The sequence below is a fragment of the Numida meleagris genome, chromosome 16 (assembly GCF_002078875.1).
Source record: "Numida meleagris isolate 19003 breed g44 Domestic line chromosome 16, NumMel1.0, whole genome shotgun sequence".
Classification (NCBI taxonomy): domain Eukaryota; kingdom Metazoa; phylum Chordata; class Aves; order Galliformes; family Numididae; genus Numida; species Numida meleagris.
The window spans coordinates 2,540,071-2,565,390 of NC_034424.1; the positions used below are offsets into that span (position 1 = coordinate 2,540,071).

The following is a 25,320-nucleotide window of genomic DNA, read 5'->3' on the forward strand; positions in this document are numbered from 1 at the left end:
GGGACACTGCCAGCTTCTGTCCAGCCCAGACAGCCCCAGCATCCTGCTACCAAGCCCTACCACCTCCACCCAACACACACTTCTATGAATTCAATTCAAAATTTGAAGATTGTGGGCTTTTTTCATCCCTTTTAACACATGAGTCCAAATCTCTGAAACATGTCCATTATCTATTAATGGAAATATTCATGAAGCTTCCTAGTTAGCATGGTAAGACACCATCCATGCTGCAGATTAGAGATGTGTAGCACAGTAATCTAGATTTGAGGTGAATGTTGCTTTTGCCGGAGCATGTATCCTCTGTCCCACGGGAACACGGACACCCTGCTGTGACGCAAGGGAAATTAGGACATGTAAGCTCCTGCGTGCCTGCAGACACCTTACAATATCCCATCCCAAACGGCGATGAGTAACGCAGCGCACGTCTCCCACACGGAGCGAGCATGGCCAGCTCTCACCCCGCAGCCGTGAGTCAGCAACCAGGGATGTCCCCAGCTGCAGCACAGGCAGCACATGCTAACACAAGTTCGACTACTATTTAAGGTCATTCCTAGCTTCTGCGTGGCCCTCAGCCAAATCATACTCGCAGGGCTTCAGCCAACTCCTCCTGGGTGAAATTACGCCCTCCAACCCAGCACACAGTCACTTCCTCCACATTTCCTGGTGCTCCAGGCTGGGTTGGCTTCTTCCTCCTCCTCGTCCTCCTCCACGGTCCTGCAGCAGCCTGGGCCACCTCACTCCCAGACATGCAGCTGGAGCGGGGCCCTCTGGGCCATCAAGACAGGGAAATCACTCACAAATGCAGCTGGGGCTTCAGTCAGACCATAAATGGGGAGCGCTGGGTCTCGTTATGAGTTTTCGTTCAACATTTAAACAATTGTTTTCATGTGACTGCGCATCCGGTAATAAGTTTGTGGCACATTGTTTTTGGAATAGCATATTCTCTGGTGCCTTCATAAATCAGGCAGGCTTACTTTATGAGTAAGCCTGCCTGGGCGAATATGCTAACTCTGACCAAGATGTACACGACCTAGATCCTCCAACAAGGTCATACAAGAATACCTCACTTCATAGCAATGAAGCACATCTGAAGACCTAAGGCAAACCTTTTGCATCTATTTACAAGGGTGGAAATGGATGGAATCTTAACGTCGACCTCCATCATGTCTATCTTGTTGAGCACAGTTTGCCATCAGTTCAGTGATATCCCAATTGCCAACAACAACATTATAGTGCAAAAAAAAAAAAAGTATTTGTAGTACTTAAAGGATAGAACTATAGGAATAGTAGAAAGTTTCAGCTGAGAAAGATAAAGAGAACAAGACGTAGCTTTATTTATCAATTTATCACTCTTCCACCTTACATAGAGGTTTCACTCCTGAAATTAATAGTTTAGAGATTAAGGTACCAAAGATCCAACATTCTTCCCCCATCAGCAATCCTTTGTGATCTCCCCTCGTGCCTCTCAGGCCACCTTTTCTCACTTGGAAAACTGCAATGGCAATCCTACCTTACGCAGGTGTCACAGAGCCAAATGCTTTCAAGATCAGGAGATACTGCTTTGAGATCGTAAGACCCATTTTCTCAGCAAGCTGAGAAATATGACTTCAAATTCCACTTCTACTTTATTTGTACTCTTTCATTTTCATCTACATCAACACTTCATTTATCCCTTGTCTGTTCATGTCTCTAGCTGCAGCTGAGGTGAAAACATTCACACTTGGAATAAAAGACTTCAAAGTACAAGGTAAATAAGGACAGGTTCTTGATACCATGCCCAGTCAATTTGGGATTACTGAAAAATGCAAGCACTTCATCAATTATCAAAACAACAAAGGAGGTCTCTCATAAGGCTTTGTAGGAAGAAGCCAGTACGTAGAACAGTGATCAGTAAATCGGATATTAAAAAAGGCTAGGATTGAGATGGGGGCCTGAAAACAATCCTGTGTTTAATTATGAACTGGAAAGATGCTCATCTCCAGAAGGCACCAACACAGGTGAATTCAATCTCACACAAAAACCCAGCAGACAACAGATAGTGCTATGTTTTTCAACCCAAAGTTGACAGTCAGAGCCATTAAGGGGGGAAGAAGACTTATACAGACCCTGCTCTATCAGATCTGGAGCAAGGATGGGAACCCTTGAGTCAAAGCTCCCACTGCAATCAGTAGTTACCAGCTGGCCATCTCTCAGCTTCTCTTCATGAACTTGCTCCACTTTGTATCACAGATGAACATTTCTTGGAGCCAGGACAGGAAGCTGATCCTGTATTTGTATCATATTCCATACCCAGAGGAGCATTTGCAATGGCAGAGCAATTCACACCAGAGTTGCTGCTAGACAAGCCTGTATCCAACTCTTTGGAGCCAGGCAGACAGGGAATTTGCTATGGAGCTAACCAGGTAGAACAGGGACACTCTCACCTGACCTTTTTCCCAAGCAGGTTGAAGCAATCTCTAAGTTCACCAGACACACAAGCTAGAGAAGGGAGCACCTACAGTGTGAAAACTACTACAGCTTAGCCATGAAGCAGTTGCTGCCTTCAGTAGAGTTGTCAGGGATGAACACATGAGCAGAAATTTAGTCACTACTGACTGCAGAAGCAAATTTAAGTCACAAAGCTTTGGTGTAAACCAAGGCAAGTTGGCAGTTAGCTGGGTGAGAACAAAGAGTAACTGCAGTGCCTATGAAACATGTTTACATGCTTAGAGGGACAGCAGGGTCCCCAGGGCCCCGCAGCTAATTGTTTTCTCCCATTCTACACCTGGAAATGTAAGATCAAGTCCTCTTGGATGTACAAAGTCAGCTTTCTCAGGATTGCACAATTAGATGCATTAAAAGTAGGATCATTGCTTTACTCATATACCAATATCAAAATTCTAAGTTATATATGTCCATTAGACATACTTAATTCTTACTTCACATAAAAATGTAAGCATGAAAAGTGCATCCTTAATGTCATTCAAGGCAGAGCAGGTAAAAATGGAACAGAAAAGTTCTCCTACCATAAAGCCTCTTCTGTTATGTTGCTCCTCAAACTTGAAAAGAAAAACAAATTATTGTTATGCTTTTGGTCTGGGTGCCCCCCTCAGAAACAAGGAAAGCAATGAGCAAATTTGATGTATCAATACGCAAACTGGATTTTTTATTTATTCTATTCTGAATAATATGTAGATTTGCTTGCAAATCAAGAACACTGTTCTGCAGCTTCCTTTTACATGCTGCTCAAACATCAAATGCAGAAAATTAAATAACTTACCAGGAAAACGAGATCTTTTTCAGTGTAGAAGCGTGTTGATTAGTGGGTTTCACTTTGTTTTCTTTTTGCCCTGCCATATGACAAGTATGCTGAGAACATATGGACACAACGCACGTGTACTTCAGAAAGAAAGCCAAAGTCTTAAATTCAAAACAAAAAGAGCAACGCTTGGCTTGGAACTCAGTTACCCCAACCAGCTCTACATTCACCAACCCTGTTTAAATCTAAACAAGTTGCACAGATTATGGTTGCTTTCACAGAGAAAAAAAAAAAAAAAAAAGAGCAAAGACTAGATTGGGCACTTCCCCTTGTGTCAGCCACCAGTCTTGGTTTTACTGGGAAAGCAGCATTATGTTTCAAGCAGCTGATTGACTCAGAGCCTGCAACCCATCTCACTCCAGCCCTGCTGGCCCTGCTGCTGCCAGAGGAGCACAGGAAGCTCCAAGGCTGAGGCATATGATATTGGCTTCATCACTGAGATGTGCTATACCAACTTAGCAGTGTGAAGAACTGCACTGAGCAAATTGTATAATAGGACTCCATGACATTTCTGGAGGGATGGCAAGAACTAGTTGAGTTTCTTGTAAACTCCTTGATTTGAAAGGCTGTCAGAGAAAAGCCGGTACATTCTGGAGAAATAGAACAGCTCTGAAAAAGAGAATAAGTTGCAAAACAAGCATTATGGGAACCTCAGTGACACCAGAGGCAGCTTCTGGTTGGAAAAACAGGGAGGCAGCTCTTAGCGGCTCTTACCACCTGCTGGTGCTGTGACACTCGATGTAATTAGGCAGAACAAACTACAGGAGGAAATGGAGCAAAGACATGTAGGAAAACATGCATTGCAGGAAGCAGAAAGACAAAGTGGTCCTTATCACCCATAAATCAGACTCAGAGCGCAAGCAGCAGAGCAGTACGCACATTAAGCCAGACTTCTGTCCTCACAAAAATGGAAAAAATGACTTTCAGTGAAGTTCTGCTTCAGCGGGGCTAGTTATCAACGTCACCTCTGTGAGCGTTAAGCAAAAGCTGCTTCTACCATGATTTGCAGTGCAGCTCTTCAAGTGCACAATGTCTGCCTGGTGCAAGCTCATGCCTGCACACAATGGCTCCGTTTGAACTCAGGAAAGCAGAACTCATCTTCTTCATACTCAGTGCCATTACAGTTCAAGAGTCCATAGCCCATTTAAGCTTATAGTGACTAAATAATGAGCTTGTTTTAGTATGAGAAGAACAATCCTAGAACTTCTCAAATACAATTTTTTTCCCATAATCCGCATATTTTCTGAACAAGAGGGATAGCATTACTTTTTCTTTTCCATATTGTCCCATATGGCTACTAATCCTCCTCCAAATTTGCTTTTACACAAGAACAAAAGTGCCAGGATGCTCTGGCATACCTAGATGCTGCACTCCTTTCTCCTAAACAGAACGTTCTTTGATACTACAGCAAAAAAAAAAAAAAAAAAGCTTTGTGTTAATCATTCACCCTCACTTCTACTGTTAGTCAGTTAGGTACACACCACTTCCCTCAATTTTATCTGGACATGAGTTTTCAAAAAAAATCACGCTGGTTCTGCACTTCCAGAGAAATCCCCAGAGGAGGACGATTCTAACTCGTTACAGCCTGTTTGTATGTTTGTTTTAAGGCTCTGTTCATAAAGTAAAGCTCTGAGCAGAAAACCTCAATTTATTTCGACTTCCTTTCTGTGAGATGCTGAAGAATTTTCCGTGTTTCATAACAGTGGTGGCAGATCCAAGAATACTGTTGCAACTTTGAAAAACATTCTGCAAAATGCATCAAAATCTACAAATCACTCCACAGCTATTCTCTGAGACATTCTGCTCATTTCTAGCAATGAGAGCATGGCTTTGACCCATTCTTCCATATGAGGCATAAAAAAAGGATTTGCAGTGGCAAAATACGTCACTGCAAATTTCTCAGATGGAGTTTCTATTCAATTCTAAAGTCAGGCCAGCACGAAGATGCTTAACACATTACAGCATCAGGGCTAAAACAAGTCAGTGCCACATCTGCATAGGAGAGAGGCTTATTGCTGCTGGGACATGAATCTCACTGACACTGAAATCTCTTTGAGATTCTAAATTGTGCGTTAGAATAAGGATAATTTGTGTCCACCATCCACTTTCAAACCAGCAATATTTCAAACCAATACCAATGAAAATGAAGTACGAAATCTAGCATTACAGTAACAGAATTGAGTAACGTTTGGGGACTAACACTTCACATGGTCTGATAGTGATAGGACAAAGGAGAATGGCTTTAAACTAAAGGAGGGGAGATTTAGGTTAGCTGTTAGGAAGAAATTTTTTACTCAGAGGGTGGTCAGGAGCTGGAAAAGTTGCCCAGGGACGTTGTGGGTGCCCCATCCCTGAAGGCATTCAAGGCCAGGTTGGATGGGCCCTGGGCAACCTGATCTGATGGCTGGCAACCAGCCCACGGCAGAGGTGTTGGAAGTGGATGATCCTTAAGGTCCTCTCCAACCAAAGTCATTCTATGATTCTATGAACATGATTTACTTTTTTTCTTTTTTAAATCCACTTTATAAAAAAAAAAATGAAAGAATTCAAAAGGGATTTTTCTCATGGTGTCAGAATGAAATCAGAACATTTTTATTCTATTGAGAAAATGAAACTTAAAATCCAGGAAATGGCCATTAAATCCAGGAATGAGTGCCCAGTGTGCTCCCAGGAACAGTATGAAACATGCTTCAAGTTACTGCTCAAAGAGTCTCATCTCAGGAAAACAACTTCATCAGCAAGACAGTAAGAGCCTTTGCTAACAGAACTACACCACTTCTAGGTAAGTATTGAACACAAGTTCTGATGATCTGGTCTTCCTCTAAAATGGATTTTCTGAGTTACTGCAAAAACTACCTAAAACTTCACCACTGAATCCAATTAGGGAGACAGAACTCTTCCGGATAAATTCAATCCCAGCTGCACCATTTCCCAGAATAGCTTTGGAAATCTACTGGCACCAACATTTTCAGAAATTCCCAGCCATCTACTCAGCCTTCGTTAGCAAAATGACTGCAAGAAGTTGAGCACACAGCTTGTGTGTGAACTCTTGACAGTGACTTTGAGAGAGCCCGCACCAATGCTGCCAACACCATCAGTGGATGAATGGGGGTTCTTGAAGACGTTGCTGTTGGTATGAAGAGTTGTCAAGCAAAACAAACCATGGGGAAAATCCATTTTCAGGAAGCTGAAGAAAAACTGCGGCCGGTTGCATATCTGAAGACTGATCAGAGCATTGTTTTTCTTTATCTGCTTGATCTACTCCTCCAGGAGAGCAATAGACAGCATGAGCTTGGCCTGATCTGATGCTACCTGTTTGGCCAGCTGGCTGGCCAGGAGCTGCATGTAGCTGGAAAAAAGTTCCTGCCACTGTTTTCTGGTGTGCCAGCGAGGCTGTGGAGCTGCCAGGAGGAGTGTGAAATCAGGTTTTACTGGGACTTCAACCTGGCACAAAAGTTGCTAGAGTTGGAACGGTAAATTGGCACATGCAGCGTATGATTGCATAATATTTACTTCATTAGGAATCCAAGCCAAAACCCAGGTAGAAGTAACAAAGGGACCAGCACTCAGTCATGTGTGCATGATGCCTCTGCTCCCATGTACATATTTATGAGCCCAGGTTTTGAGAGGTGCTCAGCTTTATCTCCAGTGACACGAACATCTAGCATATCGTATACAAAGATATTCAAAATCACAAACTGTGATTCACACATGGAAAATTTCAATAACCAAACGGAACAATACTGCTGTGAAATATCTACATCAGACCAACCCTGCTTCAAACATTTATCCATTTAGTTTAGTTCCCACAGCCAACTAATGCAGTTTGTGCTCGCTTTCCCAGTCTCCCATTTCAAGCATCCATGGAAGGCAGGCTGCCTACAGCCCATAGGTCTCCAGTTTGTGCCTTCATGAAGGACAGATGTCACACTGACACTGTGGATCAGACCACCCAGCTTGAGAAATCAGGAGGCCAAAGATTAATTGCAGCAGGCTTCACATCTGAAGAGAAACTTTTTTACATATAATTTCTGTTTAATTTTATTTTACTATCTTAAAAGATCCAAGCCTCATTTGTCAAGCTGTAAACAATTTTAATGGATTATCGTACTTACAAAACAGAGTTTATTACCCCTCAAAATGAAAATGACATCAACAACAAAAACCCATTAGTGAAGCATCTTGCCTTGGGGACGTAGTGCTCTTAATGGTCATTTCACACTGATCGTCATTTTTCTTCACTCACAGATTAAGAGAAGACGTTTAATAAATGCCTCATCTTGCACTCAACAGCAAAGTTGACCCAAGTGTCTGAAAGAACTACAAGCTCTGACAAAGGATGCAATCAGATTTGTTTTGTTTTCTTACTCCCCGTTAGCGCAATGACTTGAGACCACAATATTCCTCATTCCCTGTGCTTAAAGTGTCTCCCCAGGAAAGTCAGCCGTCTAAACATTCTGATTTGTACACAAGCAAGTTCAGACTCTTTGGCCGCACTTTAGTAAAAGAAGCAGATGCTTCAGAGCAGGATCATCAGCTGCAAAACAAACTGCTAAAAATATAAACAGATCCCTCATTAGCCTTTGAGCTTCACCAGATCAGCAACAAGAACAGGAACACTCAGCAATCCAAGCCCTGTGCCATCAATAGTTCAATCAGGAAACACTTGTAGGCACAGATGTTACTGGAGAAGGTTAATGCTATGAGCCTTGATCCTTATCACAGGAACTGCTAAGCCCTACCTGCGTGCCTCTGACAGATGTCTGATCTACAAGATTCACTGCTTTAGCAAACCAGGCTGCAAAATACTCTGGCAGATGGCAGAGCATTGTCTCATCCCATCTCTCACTCCTTGCTCATGCTGCTGTTTTTCATCTGCTTCTTTTAAAGAGAAGGCTGCAGCGACAATGAAAAGCACAGTTCTGTCCGGCCAGCTGAGCAGCATGCTCACAGAGCTTCTCATCACCTGTCTAAAGGCTTTGCTGATCTTTCTCAAAAGGCCATGGCAGCTGCTTTCGAAGACGTGGGAGGAGAAGAGGGAAACGCAATCATCACACAGAACTCATCTCATTGTTCTTTAGCAATTTCCCCACTGCACTGTAGCCTGAGGTCCATGGAGGAGAGGCTCTGAGGCAGGCAGCACTGCAGGAACCCGTTCATTTCAGCAGCACGGGCTGCAGCCCTGGGTTTGGGGGGGATGAATCTGGGGAGTGAGGAAGGCAGTACACTGCATGATCTTTGGCACTGTCATCTCTTAAGCTGAGCACCTCTAATCAGAAAACAGCAACCAACCTAAGCATGCAAGTGCAGCCATGGAGGAACACAGCAGCTCACTTGCTCTCTGAGCAGGCAGAAAAGAAACCACAAATTACCTGCTGAGCCCAAAAATTCTGAAGTGTTTCTCAACTAGAGTGTTTTGGGTTTCTTTGTGTTTTTTTGTTCTTCCTAGAAAGCCATGGGGATAATTAATTGTAGGGATGCTTCTATCTCTTTGTGACCAATGGTGAAACCCTTCAGTTATCTGATTCCTAGTTTGCTCCACAAGTATCCTGGTGAAAAAGCTATGACCAAGCAGCAACTCCCCATTTGCCTTTTCCTTCCTGCTGTACTTGGGTTAAAACATCCAGAAAAGAGCTAACAAGTCTATCCAGAGACCATGGTTTCGTTACCTCCTGCTTTCCAGAGCAATGGCCTAAAACTCTGGAACCAGAGGGCTTCTGTATCTGTGCCACGCTGTTTTGGCTTTTTGCTGCAAAACATGCTTCGGTTTCCCAAGCCATTACCACATCTGGATGTTGGGCAATTCCCCCCCTCCTCCCCCCCAATAATTAATCCATACACAATGCACAACTTCAAGTCTGAAGTTGCTTTTCCAAGAAACACACTCTATGAGGTGTTTGCTTTAACAACAGTAATCTCTGCAAAAGCTATCAACTATCTGCTCCTTCCTGAAATATTTTCCTGTTAAATACATTACTGTCTCGCAGGAATTCATTACTTTCCATGCATACACTACCTGCCTCATACTTTCTGGTCACATTGCTATCAAAAGCGAAACTCGAGGTTAAACCTAAGCTAGGAAGATCATTACCTATTTGTATAGGCAAGGCAGCCTGTTCAGGGACCGACCACACAGAAACACCCCCTCTGACACAGGCTGGAAAATGCAGACAGACTAGAACTGCCTTGTTTCTTTTAAAAATAGCGCTGAATAAAGGGCTCCTTCATTTTAGGCAGCTCTCCAGGAAATTGGAGCATTCTGTGATCCGCTCCTTCGGATTACCTGCTCACATCTCCATTTCATTCAGAAAGCTGCCTTGGTTTGTGCAGTGAATTAAATTCCCTTCTTCCCAGCAGGAAAAGAAAGTTTGTGGTATCCAAAGATTAACCAAAGTAAGCCACAAGGGAAGAAAGCAAGCACGTATGGAACACCATGCAGCAACACTGCAGTGTGTTTCACTTACAGTCTGTGTGCAACCAATCTTTGCCAGCATTGGCTGGGTGACTTTCCACCCTTACCTAAGCTGCTTTTTGGCAAAAGAGTAATTTTCTGGAGCAAGACGCAACTCTCTATCAGTAACAGAATCACAGCCTATAACCAACGGGTTTATGTTTCCTACGCAAAGCAAGATAGGGGAGATTCTAAAAACCAGCCTAAAATTCAGAGATTGGTCCAAACCTTTCTGTGAATATTTATTGAGACGTGTAAAAAATACTGTATTTTATCATCCATGTCAAAATATGCCAGCTTTACCATTGTTAGAAGAAAGAAGAAAGAAGACCACTTCATTGATTTTTTCTTTCAACCACTTGCCAAGAATTTTCCGGATATACACAGAATTAGGAAATACAAGTGCATTACCAACCCTACACCACATAGGCAGCAAGTCCTGCTTAAAAATCTTGTCCCATAGCTGAATTAGATCACGAGCAGGCCAGACATTCATCAGTGGTTTTAACAGGACACAGAGCACACAGCCCTGTTCTGCCTTTCTGGTGATGAGGATCTGAAGAGCCAAGCTTTCTTCGAGCATAAGAAGGGCAGGGAAGGTCTGCAAAGGCCAACCCTAACTCTAGATGGTGGCATCTTAATGGACGTCCTGTCATCTTGAGGGGACATCTGGCACAGGCCACGTGCTCAGGTTGGCACAGAGAGTTTCTTCATTCTCCTAAGGAAGAGGAAATGGTCTGGATAGAGGAGTAAATCAGGAGTGAGAGCTGAGGTGTTATGAACAGACATCAGTGAGAAGGTGTTGTAGAGCTGAGGGGCAGCCACCATTGCTCAGTGGTGGAGAAGCAAAATGATCCAAGAGAAAGGTGCAAAGACAGCATGAAAGCCAGTGGCACATCTTTACCCTTGAATCTGTTCTTGGTAACTTGTATGTAAAACCAAGACTCAAAAAGTCATGCAATGTAAAATGGGAGGATGCACTGACCTTTTAGCAATTCCATTTGTGCATAACATCCTATGGTATCTTAACTCCCATCAACATCTGCAACTGCACCATATGTCAGGCAAGCAAAAACAACGTTTTGTGGACAAACCTCTTTGACACCAATAGCAATAATTGACTTGCAATTTAAATCACTTCACCTCATCCACTGTAACTTGAGCCATCTGGTTATGCCAGCCCTTGAAGATGCGAAGTTCAGAGTTGTCTGATGCAAAAAGAGAGGACATATCAGGTTCTTTAAAAAAGTCTACAACTAGAAAAACAAACTGCAAATAGCTGCCCTGTCTTCACTAAGTACTAAAACAAAGACATCTTTTCTGCCACAGCTCTCTCTGCAAATCCTTTTCACTAAAAATCCCTTCTCAGAGCAATGCTGGCCTCAGCCAAACACTTATTTTTTCCTTGCTATACAGAATTACAGCAAACCAGAGAAGCAACATCTCACTTTTCAGCTTGAGAAGTGAGGACAATTCTCCTTTTCAATCTTCTCCACAAAGAAAAATCAGTCTCTACTAAAAAGGAAAAACATTAAAGCCCATAAATTCCTTTTCCTACAGTTTCTAGGAAACTGAGAACAGGAATTGGAAAGGAAAGAGGTATTTATAAAAATTACAAGTCAACAACATTAATTATTGCATTGCATCATCGGTGCCTCGTTGATTAAAACAAGTGTTTGTTGTCATGCAGAACACATTCAATGTCCTTTATATCTGACACTGTGAAAGTACAAGAGAAAAAACCCTGATGGTCAAACTCTCAGTATCTCCCTGCTTTTGGGATCCCTCCCATCTCCTTTTTTCATGTTTAATTTGCATCTTTTTTCCACCTCCCCTCTTTGCACCTTAGGGCAGTCACCCAATCTCTGTCAGTTCTGCAACTTACATCAGAGATTTTGAATCCTTGTAGGAATGTTGAGAAACACAACCAATAATGACCGAGAGAGACTGTTCAGTAACGAAAGAGTCAAAAGACATCCCTCCTTGTGAGACAGGTCATGTAATTTGTCTCAATTTGAGGAAATAGAGGCATACAGAGGTTAACAGCTTGCCCAGGTCTTCACTGTGAGTCATTCTAAAGCCAGAGGCTGGACCAGGCAGCCTGAGCCCTCGTCCCATTGCTCTAATCAATTAACCACTTTTCCTCTTCAGGATTTATTCCTCTTTCATGTCTGATGAGTCAGCTACTGTTTAAGAAGGATGTTAGAGACTGTTCCATGATGAGAGGCTAATTCCTCCCAGCACATGCTGTGGGTATAACATGACCCCATGTTACTGAGATAATCAGTCCACTGTCTCAGGATGTTAATTGAGACAAATGGAGTAATGAGTCATGCTTAGGTGTCTGCTTCTGAGTTTCCCCCTCATTTTCTGCTCCTGAGATGAATGCCCTTATTCCCAAGAGGTGACTGCTGTTCTTCCTCTGAGCTCTGCTTCTGGGATACTGTGTGTGCTTGTGATACCTAATTTGCAAAATATTCTGCTCATACTGATTTGCTATTTTCAGTGTCTCTGGAGAATTCCTTTTCCGTGCCAAGTGTTTTTGAAGTTGAAAGCAAAATTAAGAACTGAACAAAAAAAAACAGTTCTCCTTACTCCCTCCTCTTTACGCTTAAATCAAAAATGAGTTCATAAGCTTTGCCATTTGGGATTTTGGTTAAACGATTTTATAAGCCCTGTCAGTCAGATGTTAGGCACATTTCTGTCTGAGCTGTCTATGCGGTAACCAGAGCCCTTCACTCACAGGGTCACGGATGGAGGAGCAGAGAGCAAACAGTGCTACCCAGTTCCTTTACAGCAGGGCCTAAGGTTTGGGATTTGCCCCTTGCAGGAGAACTCAGTTCCACAGAAGCAGCTGCTTGGAAAACACCATCCAAATCATTCCTCTAGAGGGAAAACCCACAGCTTTCAGAGCTGAAAAGATGGGCTGTGAAAGCTTGAGCTAAAACCCTAAGCCAAGATTGTGGCACTCACTCACTAATGGATAGCTGTAACTTGGGATCTACTGCTTTCTCTTTCCTTTTTTAATCCCAGCACGTTGCAAAGCAGAGCAGAGTTTCCTTTAAGTTCTGCTGTGCCTGAGGCAGCTGAGCCCTGCTTCTCCCAGATGGTGCATGTTGAAGGGGGGTCAGATCAGCCCTGTGCCTCACACATCAGGATCATTGCTCACCTCCTTGCTTGTAGGCACATCCAAACCCTCCTTGCAAGCACCCACCTGCTTCTGTCTGCATTCCAGGTGAGCTAGGTGTGATCCAGTCTCAGGCTAATCAGCACTTGGGCCACTTCTACATGTCTCCAGTGCCCTAGGCTTGTTGCCACACCAGTGTGGCTGCACAGCTTGTAAATAGATGTCAACTGACACTCATGGAGCTAGAGCAGACACTTCAATACATGCATAAAGCCATGGAGCCAGGCTCTGTGTTTCTGCAGGCTGATCTATTTCTCTGTTTCAAAATCTCACCTGGTGGGAGAAAAGCTAGTCCTGATACCGATCCCTGCAACGCTTCCCTTAAAGGGAAATCTCATATAACATTTACACATATGCAATCCCATATGTCATTTTAGAACATTCAGTAGACATGGCTGAATTCAAAACATGCATGTTATCCCTCAGCTTGCATTCAGTGGTTAGAGGGGAACAACTGGTTCTTTTAAGTCAAAATGTTGTTTAGTGTTATTGGTAGAAGCTAAACATAATATAAAAGCAAAACAATTCTAACACAGCGAAAGACTTACAAAGAATGCCTCCCATTCATCAGAAAATGAAATCTTCCCTAAGAGTTCCAGTGTGAATTAGGCCAAAGTATGCACAGAAAAAAGAATGCAACAGAGCCTCACTGTAACCATCCATGGTTATACTCAGCACCAGTAAATTACTCCATATGAGGCACAGCCACAAGGCAGTTCAGCAAAAGTTGTTTTAAGGTTTAACAAAAGGGCACAAGACTGCGTGTAGATAAATCCCAAAGCAGAGCTAGCAAAATCAAGACAGTCAAGCATAATGCCAGTAGCAGTACCACAAGATGATGAAAAAGGGTGGGTTTGGGGCAAAAAAGTGTTAGGATGGGTTTTGACAGATCGTGTGTCTGACACCCATGCCTCGGCCAACCTACCTGTACTAGGGCATTCTGTGGGACACCTCAGATGCAATAGGATGATAAAAGCCACAGAAGAGACACCACATCCTCATGCTGGGTCTGGTCCTCATGGGGGCTGCTGAGGTGCAGCTTTGTAAGAGGCAAAGCTTGGCTCTGTGCTTCACACTCTCAGTCGAGCGAGGTTAGGGGAAGGCAGCACCATTAGAGGGAAGCAGAGTATTTACTTGTGCACTTGCATGTAAACAGGAGCTAATGAGGCACTAAAGACCCATTGTTGCACCACTTTTTTTTCATTAGGATTGTAAGGAGGTGTTAAAAGCCAGATCTAGTTACAAATACTGGCCCTGAAATAGAGCCCTAAATCTTTAACAAGGTGCTCTCCTCATGTCAGGTGGAATATTTCTGATTTGGATAAAGGTAGAAGTTGCCACTGAGGTGTTTCTTTGCTGGCCCCAAAAGCGTTGTTTCAGTTGTGCCTTTCATAACTGCTTAACTAACAAACTCATTTGGATTTTTGTTTCCAGCCTAGAAATGCAACACATAACAACAAAGTCACATTCAAGCAGGATCTGATTATGAAAGTTGTTTGCTGATAGGTTGTGAAATGCCACAAAATCATCTGACTGCTGTTACAGAGAAAAGGGTTTCCCCTCTGTGTTGGCCTAGTTACAATTGAAAGATAGCTTTATGATTTCACTTTCTGTTTTCTCTAAATCTTTAAATAATTACATGTGAGAAAACATTTCTTTTCCTCCCCATCGCAGTTCTCTGACTGTTCAAGCCTGGCTTTCAAGCCTGGCTTTCTCTCAGGGACATGAAGTACCCACGGGATGCTGTAGGTTTCAAGGCATTACGAAGATATTTCACTAGGGGCATTATTCAACTGATATTTTTATACAGTAGATGAGAGACTAAACCAGGCTGTTTGCTGCACGTTTTTCCAACATCCCAATTCCATCTTGTGACACATCTTCATTTTTGTCCACGCAACCGCACATCTCTGGCTGTACTAAGCTAAAAGCAAAGTCACATCAGCACACCAAACTCTGGGCCTTATTTGAGCTAGAGAAGAGCAAACATAGTACAACTGAACATTGTAATAATTAAGTTAAAGGTAACACCTGCAATTTTGAAATCTGGAGTTTAATTAGTGGGAATTAGGAAAAAGTTAGGTATTGTAATACCCCACTCCTTCCTTTAACCATCTTGCCATGATGAATGGACTACAGTGTACACAAGCAGAACTTTGCTACCACATTTTCCAATTTAATTTGCAAACTCTTGATGACAGGAAGGGACAGAAAATCTCTCATGCTTCTTTATAGCTTTTTGCTCAGTTATAACCATTCAGGACTCTCCTTTCTCCCTGTCAGACGAGCCCTGTTTGCTTAGGGACATGGTTTAGTGGGCAAGGTGGTGATGGTTTGATGGTTGGACTTGATCATCTTAGAGGTCTTTTCCAACCTTAACCATTCTATGATCTCTCTGCAGCTACCAGAGAGATGTTGCTTCCTTGGAATCCCCTCTGATCCCCTCCTCTGCCTCCTTTTTTCTTTGTCTGTTTTCAATACAAAAGCAATTTTTGAAAACAAAGGGCCCAGTAAGTGATTCAATAAATTCTGGATTAAGTACAAGCCAGACAGTACCATACACTTAATTCAAGCAGATGGAAGATATGTCTATCTTTTCTATGAGCTCTCAGAAGAGAGGGGGAAAAAAATAGAAGAGGAAGTGTTTCAGAGGCAGCAAAGTCCTGCTGAAAATCTCCAGAGAATCCATGGGGAAGCATATTCACTAGAGGGAGATGGATGAATGGGGGCTGCACACAAATTAATTTTCTGGTGTATGGCTGAGGAGGCGGAAGGGAAAATGCAGGATCACGGCAACAGAAGGAAATGGTAGAAACACAGAAAGGAAAGAAAAGTGCCACAGAAGAGAGAGGGTTCTGTTAGGCATTGACCTCCGACGGGGCTCCGCACAGCAGATGCAGCACTTCTCGCCGTGTAGGCACTGTGCTGTGTCTGGTAATGGGATGTTGGCGGAGCAGCCTGCACAGAGTGCTCTTTGTAGAGGCTCCAGCAGGCCTTCCCCAGCTGCTGTGGGAGGCAGAGGGCAGGAGGGAGAAACATCCGAGGGCTGCAAGACAGAGTGGGATAACAGGGAGAGGTTTCCCCGGGCTGCGTTGACAAAAGCAGAGGGCTGTGATGAGGTCTGCTCTGAGAGATTGGAAAGATGAAATGGAGGATTCAAATTCCAGGCAAGGCAGCTCCTGAGCTTTCAGGAGCTCAGACTGTTTACTCTGTGCCTGTAGCTGGGAGCGGGGCTGGACAGCCCTCTGCCCCAAGTGCCCCCATCTCTGGAGGTTCCTTTGCCCCCTGACCTGTGGTCATGTTGTCCTGAGAAGGGCTGCGTGCAGGTGTGATCACAGACAGCCTCTCCAAAGACAAAATGCTCCATTTTCCTACCATTCCAGAGCTCCGCTCCCCAAAAACGTAACTCCATTTCTACTCTGGGTCAATTCCTTCCATATTTTTCAGATCTTCTTTCAGTGAAATTGAAATATAACAGAGGCCTGAGGGCTCCATTAGACATTTTCAACTTCAAGTAGAATTTAACAAAAATGAATAATCCTGTAACAGATTACGGGGAGTTTGTTCAAGAATCCTAAACACAGCTTGTCATGCTTCGGTTTTGCAGCTGTTCAGATCCCATTATTTTCAACCCTGATAAATTTTCTAAGACATTTCATAAGTAACAACTGAGCTCCACTCTGAGTTTCTTCATCCCTTTAAGACATCTATGTTCTCCAGTCGATTCCTTCTCCCAGATTAACATCTCTAAATGAAGAGAAATATTCAGAACCACTGAAAGAATAGAATTTGGAAATAGATGCAGAGGTTTCTATGCTTGTCCCTCAGATCTCCAACACACCACCATCACTTGGAATGGCTCAAACATTTTCCACTTTCCAGCAGGAATAACCTATGCTCTTCCCCTTAAATAAATTACAGATGTATAATTAGAGTATTCTTTCGGATGCAGAAGATCCAGGTTTGAATATTTTCAGGAAAAAAAAGGAGAAAAATGAACCAGAATCTTGGAGTATAAACTAGGGCAGTCAGTTAGTTCAATAGAAAAAGAAAGAACATCGTTTTTATGGCTCTCAGCTTTTCTTTACTCAGAGCCCAAATGCCAAGAACACAAAATATTTTATTTGCAGTAAAACAAGTTTATTAAGGGGTGGTTTCCTTCCAGAGAAAAATGGAAAATATTAAAATACAGTTTGAGTCAACTCAACTGTATGAACCTGAGAATGGGCCAAGAAGAAATAGGCATTTAATTGGCCAGATAACTCATCTATTTAATTCACCTTGTTCCCCATTAAAGTGTTTTTTTCCTTCTACCTCCAGCCCAGTTTCTTTTTCTGTACCCTACCCACAGTTCCCTCCTGATTTCCTCTCGTTCTACCAGCTTCCCCCCACACAGGCCCTGCCATGTCAGCCAGCAGCCATGGGCTGTGTCCTTCCCTCTTACCCAGTACTGTCCAGTTAAGAATTTGGGGACCCTCACGGATTCTCTTGGCCAACTGCTACCCTGAAGCAATGCAGAATTCAAGCAGCAGCCACACCTCCCATTTCACTAGACACCATGCTTTTTACAGGAATTGACATCGACTTGAACATGTGGCAATTGGAAAGAAGAAATTTGTACTCTGGAAACAGCAAAAGCTGTTTCCTTCGCTTTGTAATTAGATCTCCAAGTTGGCCTAATACATGGGCAGCACAAAAAGCCTTTTTTCTTCTTAGCCTTGGCCACTCCAGTTTGAAAAAGCAACTGTCCAATTCCACTAAAAGATATCCTTAAGCCCATTTCGTGGCCCAAACCCCAAGCTTACCAACAAATCAATCCCATGTGATTAAAAAAAAAAAAAAAAAGAGGCCAGCAGCATTAAACAGGGGCTGCTGATACAACAAGAATGGATATATTTTCTGCAGCTCTGGAATGGGAATGTTATGAGCCATTTTCAATATGAAAGCAGGAACCATCTGCAGCTTCACCCCTGGCTATGGTCACAGCCATTCCCAAGAAGTCAGATGTTTCAATGCTTGTTATGCTTTGCATAACTATCTAGGAGTGGAAGCTCTGTAGAAGCTGTGAAATGGAAATTGAGGTATCAGGGCTTGTGTGTGTCTCAGCACCTCCTATGCAAAGTGTGGATAATGATGCTGACCTCTTCTGAAAGCTACAGTGAAGAGTGCCACATGAGTACTTTATTATTTCTAACAGGAGGTGAGAAGTTTCTAAAGTTTTGTCCTATATTTTAGAGGAAAAACATGCCTCTAAGTTCTGGTCTGAATAAGCTCCAAATTTGCTGAGAAATACAGAAAAAAAAATCACACATGCCAGTTCTCCCATTTCGTAAAATTAAATCTTAGTATGAGATCCTCCTGGTCAACATCTTCTCCTGGGCCCTTCTTCCCCCAGTGGGAACTAAAATAGATTCTTAAAATTATCTCAGCAGGAAATATACTGGGACATCTCTGCTCCAGCACAGCATCATTGCACCAGAAATCATAGAGTCCTCATGTCTAATTTTGTTCTAACAAAGTTTATTCGCGGGCCATCTTATTTTCATCAGCAGAAGGAAGCCCTTCTGAGCAGCTCTGTGTTCAGTTTCTTCATTGGGAAATTCCATTTTCAAATTCCCCACTTCCCACACCTCAGCAAATTGTTTCTAATGCCCTGGGCAAAGGTTTGTTGCTCTCAGCTGTAGCAGTGCAATTCTGTGACTGCACTTCAAACTAGGTCTGTGAAGTGATCTGCAATTAACTAAATACACACAGTAGCGCATAAATCCATACTGCTTATCTTCGTGATTCCTCTTCCCACCCACATACAGCCCCCTGTGTTATTTTCCTGACCTAATTCAAAGAACCTCTGCTCTCAAGAGTTATTCAGCACAAGCGAGGACCAATTTAGCAAGGCAACAGCATATGGAGCCAAGAACAGTTTTTATCATGAGCTTTGCTATTAGAGGAATCTTACCAGGGAATTTCTAATTGGAAATGAACCTTAACTTCTGAGTCAGCGTGAGAGGTTTTGTGTAGATAAAGACCCAGGTTATAAATGCAGAGGATGAGTGATTATTTATTCCTCGTTAACAGAAAAAAAAAAATTGAGCACACATGCTTTGACTATTTAGCAGAAACAGTCTGAGAGCAGCAACCTCCAACCTCAGATTGGTCATTAGAGGAAAGCTGTACCTACCATCCAAGCAAACCAACCACACACAAACAGCATGCTGTCCTGAGAGAGATCAATACTTACTGCAGAGCACTTGCTGCTGTGTTGGTGATGCCCAGGAAGAAAAGCAGCTCTGGAGACTGTTACTGCCCTCATTGGGAGTTCCTGTGTCCACAGCACTCCATGAGCAGACTTGTTAGGGGTCCACACCATAAAAAGTTTTTATGTGCCCTGTTTCTTATTCCAAAAATCAAAAGAATTAAAGGAAACACCTCCAAAACACCACGTTACGGACTTCAGACAATGCCTAATGTTGTCTGCACCATTCAAATGAAACCAGTCAAGATGGGAAGTGCCAAGTAATAGAGAACAAAGCCCAACCCTGTCATGGCATAGCACAGTAAATTGATGTGCATAGTCAATCGTTGGCAAAATAACAGGTTTAGACCCTAAGGAACAAAGCAACAGACAGAACTAATCAAGCAGATTTATATATATATTTTAAAACTTTCATGCAATTTAGTTGTTTTGGAGCTATGGAAACCACGTGGCAGCCAGCAGAGAAGCTGAGCACTGCTTTAATTCACTTCCAGCAGCTGAGGGCTTACTGCAGGACGTTCCCTCACCCCAGCTCGTCCCAGGGTATGAATCCCATTAGCTCAATATCATGAGGCCACAGAGTGAAACAGAGCACAGCCGCAGAAGCCAGCTCTAAGAAGCAGAGCAAATGAGTGCAAACAACAGCAGGATGGTTGCCAAAGCAATCTGCACAGTTGTTAGGCTCTGACTTTGGGTGGCAAGAGGACGGGGGTGCTGAGCCCCAGCTCACAGCTTCACACGATGTCAAGGGAAAAGATTAGCTCATCTCCCAGTGACGGACGGGAGCTTGGCCTGTGTTTTTTCACAAACATCACCTTTCCCAAGGGAGAGAGAGTTTAAACCCTTGTCTGTCCCAAGCAATAAGTGTCAGTTATCAAATGCAAACCCACCACCCCCCAGTCAGCACCTCTCCAGCATGACAAGCAGCTGGAGGGGAACAGCACAATAACCCATTGAGTCCGGGAAAGAGAAAGCTCATTGCCACAGGGCAGCTCAGAGGTCTTGCTGAAGCTTAGGAAAGGTAATTAGAGGCCTTGTATAATCTGTTCCCGTCACGTCTGGGTTGTAATGGAAAATGGACCTCCACAGCTCTTCTAAGGAACTTAACATACTGCTGGAGACTCTCTTTACTTTAAACGTATGGCATGTTTGGTGTAATCCTCAGTCGCAAATACTGCCTGGAATACTTACAGTATTGGGTAACCTTTTCAGTTAAAAATCTGCAAAGCCATTTTATCTAAAATGCACATAAAACTTAGTCAGTTTAATGCCTTTTGCCATTAAAAAGCTGAACAACTTTCAGCCAAGTCAAACAAGGGAGAAGACACGAGGAGCACTTGCCTGCACTCATGATGGCAAATTAAACATCGCTAAGAATCATGACTACCATGGTACTTACAAGAAAAACAAATAAATATAGTTTGTAATAATAGCTAGGATGTTTGGGGTGCTTGTTCCAACCAAAAGTGTTGCATACGGATGTAAATAACAAAAAAAAGCCAGTACCACCTCAAAAACCCTGCCATAGCTGAGGTTTGTAATGAGTATGGTAAGTTATTCCAATATACAAAGAAACCACATTTCAGAAAACAGTTTTCATATAATGAGAACACTGGAGGAAAAGGAAAAAAAAGTGGCAAATTGGAGAATGCATCGAAGCAGAGGAAAAACACTTTGGAGCAATGGGTTACGATACGCTGAGAGAGCTCAATGTCGGGCACACCAGGTTGGAAAACAACAACAAAAAGATGCAATTCCTACAAAGCAGAAGACAGGGAATTAGTGGTGTGCGGTGTTCCCTGTGGAAGCAGCAGCCTGGACTGATTAAATGACAGCTCCCTCCCAAGAGCCTGTAAACTTGGAAGCAACCACATCTTCCCAGCAGCTCAAAGCCCGAGCAGACAAGGTAGGCAAAGAAGGGGCTGGGAAGGGGAGTAACGATCTGGAGTTGCTAGATGGGGAACAAAGGGACTGAGTTCCCTGTCACACAGCACCTTGTGTTTCAAATTCCTAAACCCATAGTCCGAGCAATAAAGACCACCCTTTCTCTTAACAGTATACTTGTAATTGCACACAGCCGAAAGGAAGGGAAGGCTCCCTCACAGAGAGGTATTAATTCTCCTAATTAAGTGGAGCAGTTGGAAAGCAGTTAAGAAAACAAGTGAAAGAGTGAAAGGAAACCAGCTGAATAACAGCAGAAATAAACACTGGACTTCTTGCTAAATATGACACTTCCATCACTCTGAGGCCCCGGGGGAGTGCGGGGCTGGAGACAAACTGGTGTTTCTCAAGGAACATGAAAAGCCTGGGAAGAATGTTAAGCAGCCCAGTTATAATGGCCCCACAGAGCCCCGCTGATGTGGGGTGCCAGGGGGGAGGTCTGAAGTGTACCCACTGCCCGAGGTAGTTTCAGGCTAATTACCTGGCTTGGCATCTTCAGTAGAAATGATCAAACTTGCCAACTCATGTTAAAATAGGCACCTCAGCTGAAGGCATCTAAAATCTACAACTATTTTGCCCTTTGCTTCTGCATCCTAGTCCACAAATGAGAAGGGAAAGCACTGCATCACACATCTGATGCTGCGAAGAGCAGTGGATGCTCTCTTACCCTTAGGATACTTTTACAGCTCCATTATTGGTGTATTCGTAAATCAGCAGTTCTACCAGCAAGCCACGTGTGTATTACAGACCAGCACTAAGGAGATTTCCCCAGCACGACTGGAAATAAATATTTTAACAAGGACACCCTATTGATGGCCTCTGTGACTCTTGCTCTGCAGCTCCAAAGCACCTGAAATTTCCTCCAAGTAAAAAGCATCCGTAATGCCTCATTGTGAATTCGTGTCTGTTTCTCAGCATTATTTTTTGTTTCACATTTTTTCAGGTCATCTTCGCTGCATAGTTTCCATACTTTCTGTTCTCACATTTTGTCTTTTCTTCTCTCCTTTTTTTTCCAGCACGGTTAAAAGCTTTACTCTGCCACATTTTTCCTTTTGTTCTTATGTTATATTACCCACAGAGCAGCTTTTTCCTCACTCCTTGTAGACTCTACACTTAACACTGAAGTCATTTAAGGTGGCTCTTATACTGCTGATCAGTGGTAGAAGCTGCTTATTTATCACCCAACGAGTTTCACTTTCTCAGCAACTTGGAAGCTTTTCTGCAGAGGGAAGAAAAGCCTTTAAGTCCCCCATTCCCAAACTCAAACAATAGAATAAGAAAAGCCCTGTTGCTTCAGCAGTGTATAGGCAGCAATTCATGAAATTACAGTAGCGTATGAAGGTCAGTAATGCAGCCAGTCCTCCTCAGCTGGAATTCCTGATACACAGAAGCTATTGTCCATCAGAAATGACTAAAGGAGAGTTACTGAGGATTTCTTCCTCTTTCTGAGTAAGCAGGGTCAAACACGACATCCAAGAAAAGCCCCCCAAGTCAATATAACAAAAAGCAATTTTGTTCGTCCAGGCCAAATGCATCCAAGAGGAAAGGAGGAAAAGGCCTTTTCATCATGTGAAAGCTGAGAGCTGTCAGATACTTCTATTTTCTTGTGATGCTATTTCAGCACAAACATATCCCCTGAATTTCTAGAAAAAAAAAAAAGCACAGCATTGCCAAAGATATGGAGTTGAACAAACCCCATACCAAGAGACTTCCTGAGAAATGGACCTTGGTAAGCTTCTGATTTGGTCCTCTGAACTGTTCCGAGTGAGAAAAAGCAGAAAACAAAGTGAAGAAATATCTTCTCAACTAAAGCTTTCTTGAGACTAAATCCAGCGGTCAAAACGAACAGATGAAGTTAAAACATTTCCTTCAAGCTCAAAAACTTCATTATATTTTTTTCCTTTCAGAATGTACAATTTTGTATTTGGAATGATATTGCAAAACTAAGTGTCAAACCACTGTTTTCAAAGTAACAAGCATTTCCCAAACTAGGTGTTAAAAGGATCTTTTTGGCTTTCTCCATCTGAGCAGAGGGGCCCATTTCCCAAGCAGGGAATGAAGACTCAGTGCTTTTTGCAACATCTCAGCCCTACAGTGAAGAGCTGACATGGTCAGAAAAGTGAAAGAGTGAAAGGAAACCAGCTGAATAACAGCAGAAATAAACACTGGACTTCTTGCTAAATATGATACATTTTTTTTCCCACAAGAAAAGAAATCTGTAGCTGAAAAGTCAGTGGAATTCTCTGATACCGTATAGTCACAACTTAAGAAAACATTTTGAACAATAGTATTTAGTTAGGACTTTTTTCCTAAGCACGGTGTTATTCAAACTTGAATTTCTATTTTTCTTCCAGAAAAGCATAAGACGATCAGATCATACCACAGCATTAGCAAAACTTCAAGTAGCATCTTCCTAGTGTAACACCATTTCAGAAAGTAGCACTGCATTCCTCCCAAGAGGGCTGACCTTTCAATATTTATAGGATCAGATGCTAAGGGCAGAAGATTTGCTTGACCTTCCATGCCTACCAACAGAAGATATGGCTTTATCATATCTCTTCTAGTACTTTAACCATGCATGCTTACAAGAGAGACAACAGTCAGGGCATCCTCTCAGCTCATCATTGTTTTTGTTTGTTTTGGGGCCAGCAGAAGAGACTCCTCAGCTTCACCAGACCACGGAGCAGGGCCTTATCTATACCCTCAGGGAATGCTCCAATCCAAAACTAGATGAGGTGCCATGCAATAAAAAGAATTGATGAAGCAACAGTTCCGTAGTAGTTGACTATAGCAGCTCTCCAACTACTCATATTAGATCGTATTCTTACTAAAATCCTAAGATGGGTTCAAGACATCTCAGCTAATTTTACAGCATCATGCTGATTTTGCACTGATTTAACACAACTGGAACTGAACACACCAGGAGAGCATGGATTGTTGCATCAAACATGAGCAACTCCAAAATAAATCCTTCAACTGTAAAACACTAGGATACTAATTTAAACACAACGTTTTAATCTTAAAATAGAGACAGAAGTATTACACATTGAACTGGCAAGACACATAAGATGTTGAGCTAACAATCCTCTGCTAGAAAAGCTTTAGACATAACTGCAAGAAAGGATCAAAGATCAACATATAGGGATTGTTTCTGTTACTTAAAATAATTATTCCTAAGTGTGACTGGCAAGATTTGATGCCTTGTAAGGTGCTATTTATCCAACATGCTACAAAATGAAGCTTTGTCTACGTATATCTGCTAATGATACTAAAACCCCTGTGTGTCTGTGTTAACCCTTTCTTTCACAACAGGAGAGGTAGAGAAGCTTTCAGCTTCCTGCTGATACCAGTAAAGCACTGATCTACAGCTGAGCTTTTTCTTCAATTGTGATTTCACACCCATGTTTACTTTTCTCTGCAGGAAGCAGTTGTCTTCTACTGCTAAATTCCTCTGAGTTAGCTATGCTAAGCATGGTCGTAAAGACATCAAGTATCTGCAAGACGAACCTTAGGGGGCAGCAGGGCAGATAAGCAGGTAACAAGCTTTACATGGTTGCTCCCCCTCTCCTATCACAGGATGTCTGACGCCTTCTTGCTTCCTTCACTGAGGCTCCTGTCAGTGAGACAATGCTAAACATTCTTACAAGCAACAACAGCCGAAGCTCAGAGTCTTTAAGCAACTCTTTCCTCCACTTAAAACAAAGAGTTAGGCTCCAAAACATCTCCAAGGCCCTGGGCTTGCGTTCAGAGAGGCCCTCAAGCATCTTATTCTACTGAGACCACTGTTCCCTGTAGGCTAATAGGAATTTTTACAGGTTAAATCACAGCTATATATAGAAAATCTTGCTATTTTATTGTTCTTAAATAGCATAATCTTACGAGGCTCTAAGTATGTTTCTCATTAGAAGTGGCATTTGAGTACCAGGAGGTGGTGAATGATGATTTGATTCCTGTTTTATTTTTATAACCACTTCCAATAAACTGTTTTTTACATCTATTTTAGTGTTTGTTTTACTCTGTATTTAAGCAGCACAGTGTGTGTTGTAGCTTCGATGTCATTTCACGTAAAACCTTCAGAAAGAAATTCATCTATACCCTATCCATTCTAATCACAAGTCGAATATATTAATCAGTGCCAGAGGCAAAGGAGCCCAACAGAAACTAACTAGCTCCATAATACCCTACACCTA

General features: G+C 42.7%; 1 protein-coding gene across 7 annotated transcripts in view; it reads right to left on the minus strand.

Annotated features, from left to right (window-relative positions):
* The window catches only part of TNC (tenascin C), a 161,288-nt gene that overhangs the window by 96,901 nt on the left and 39,067 nt on the right, over window positions 1-25,320 (minus strand). The gene's annotated exons all lie outside the window — the stretch shown is intronic.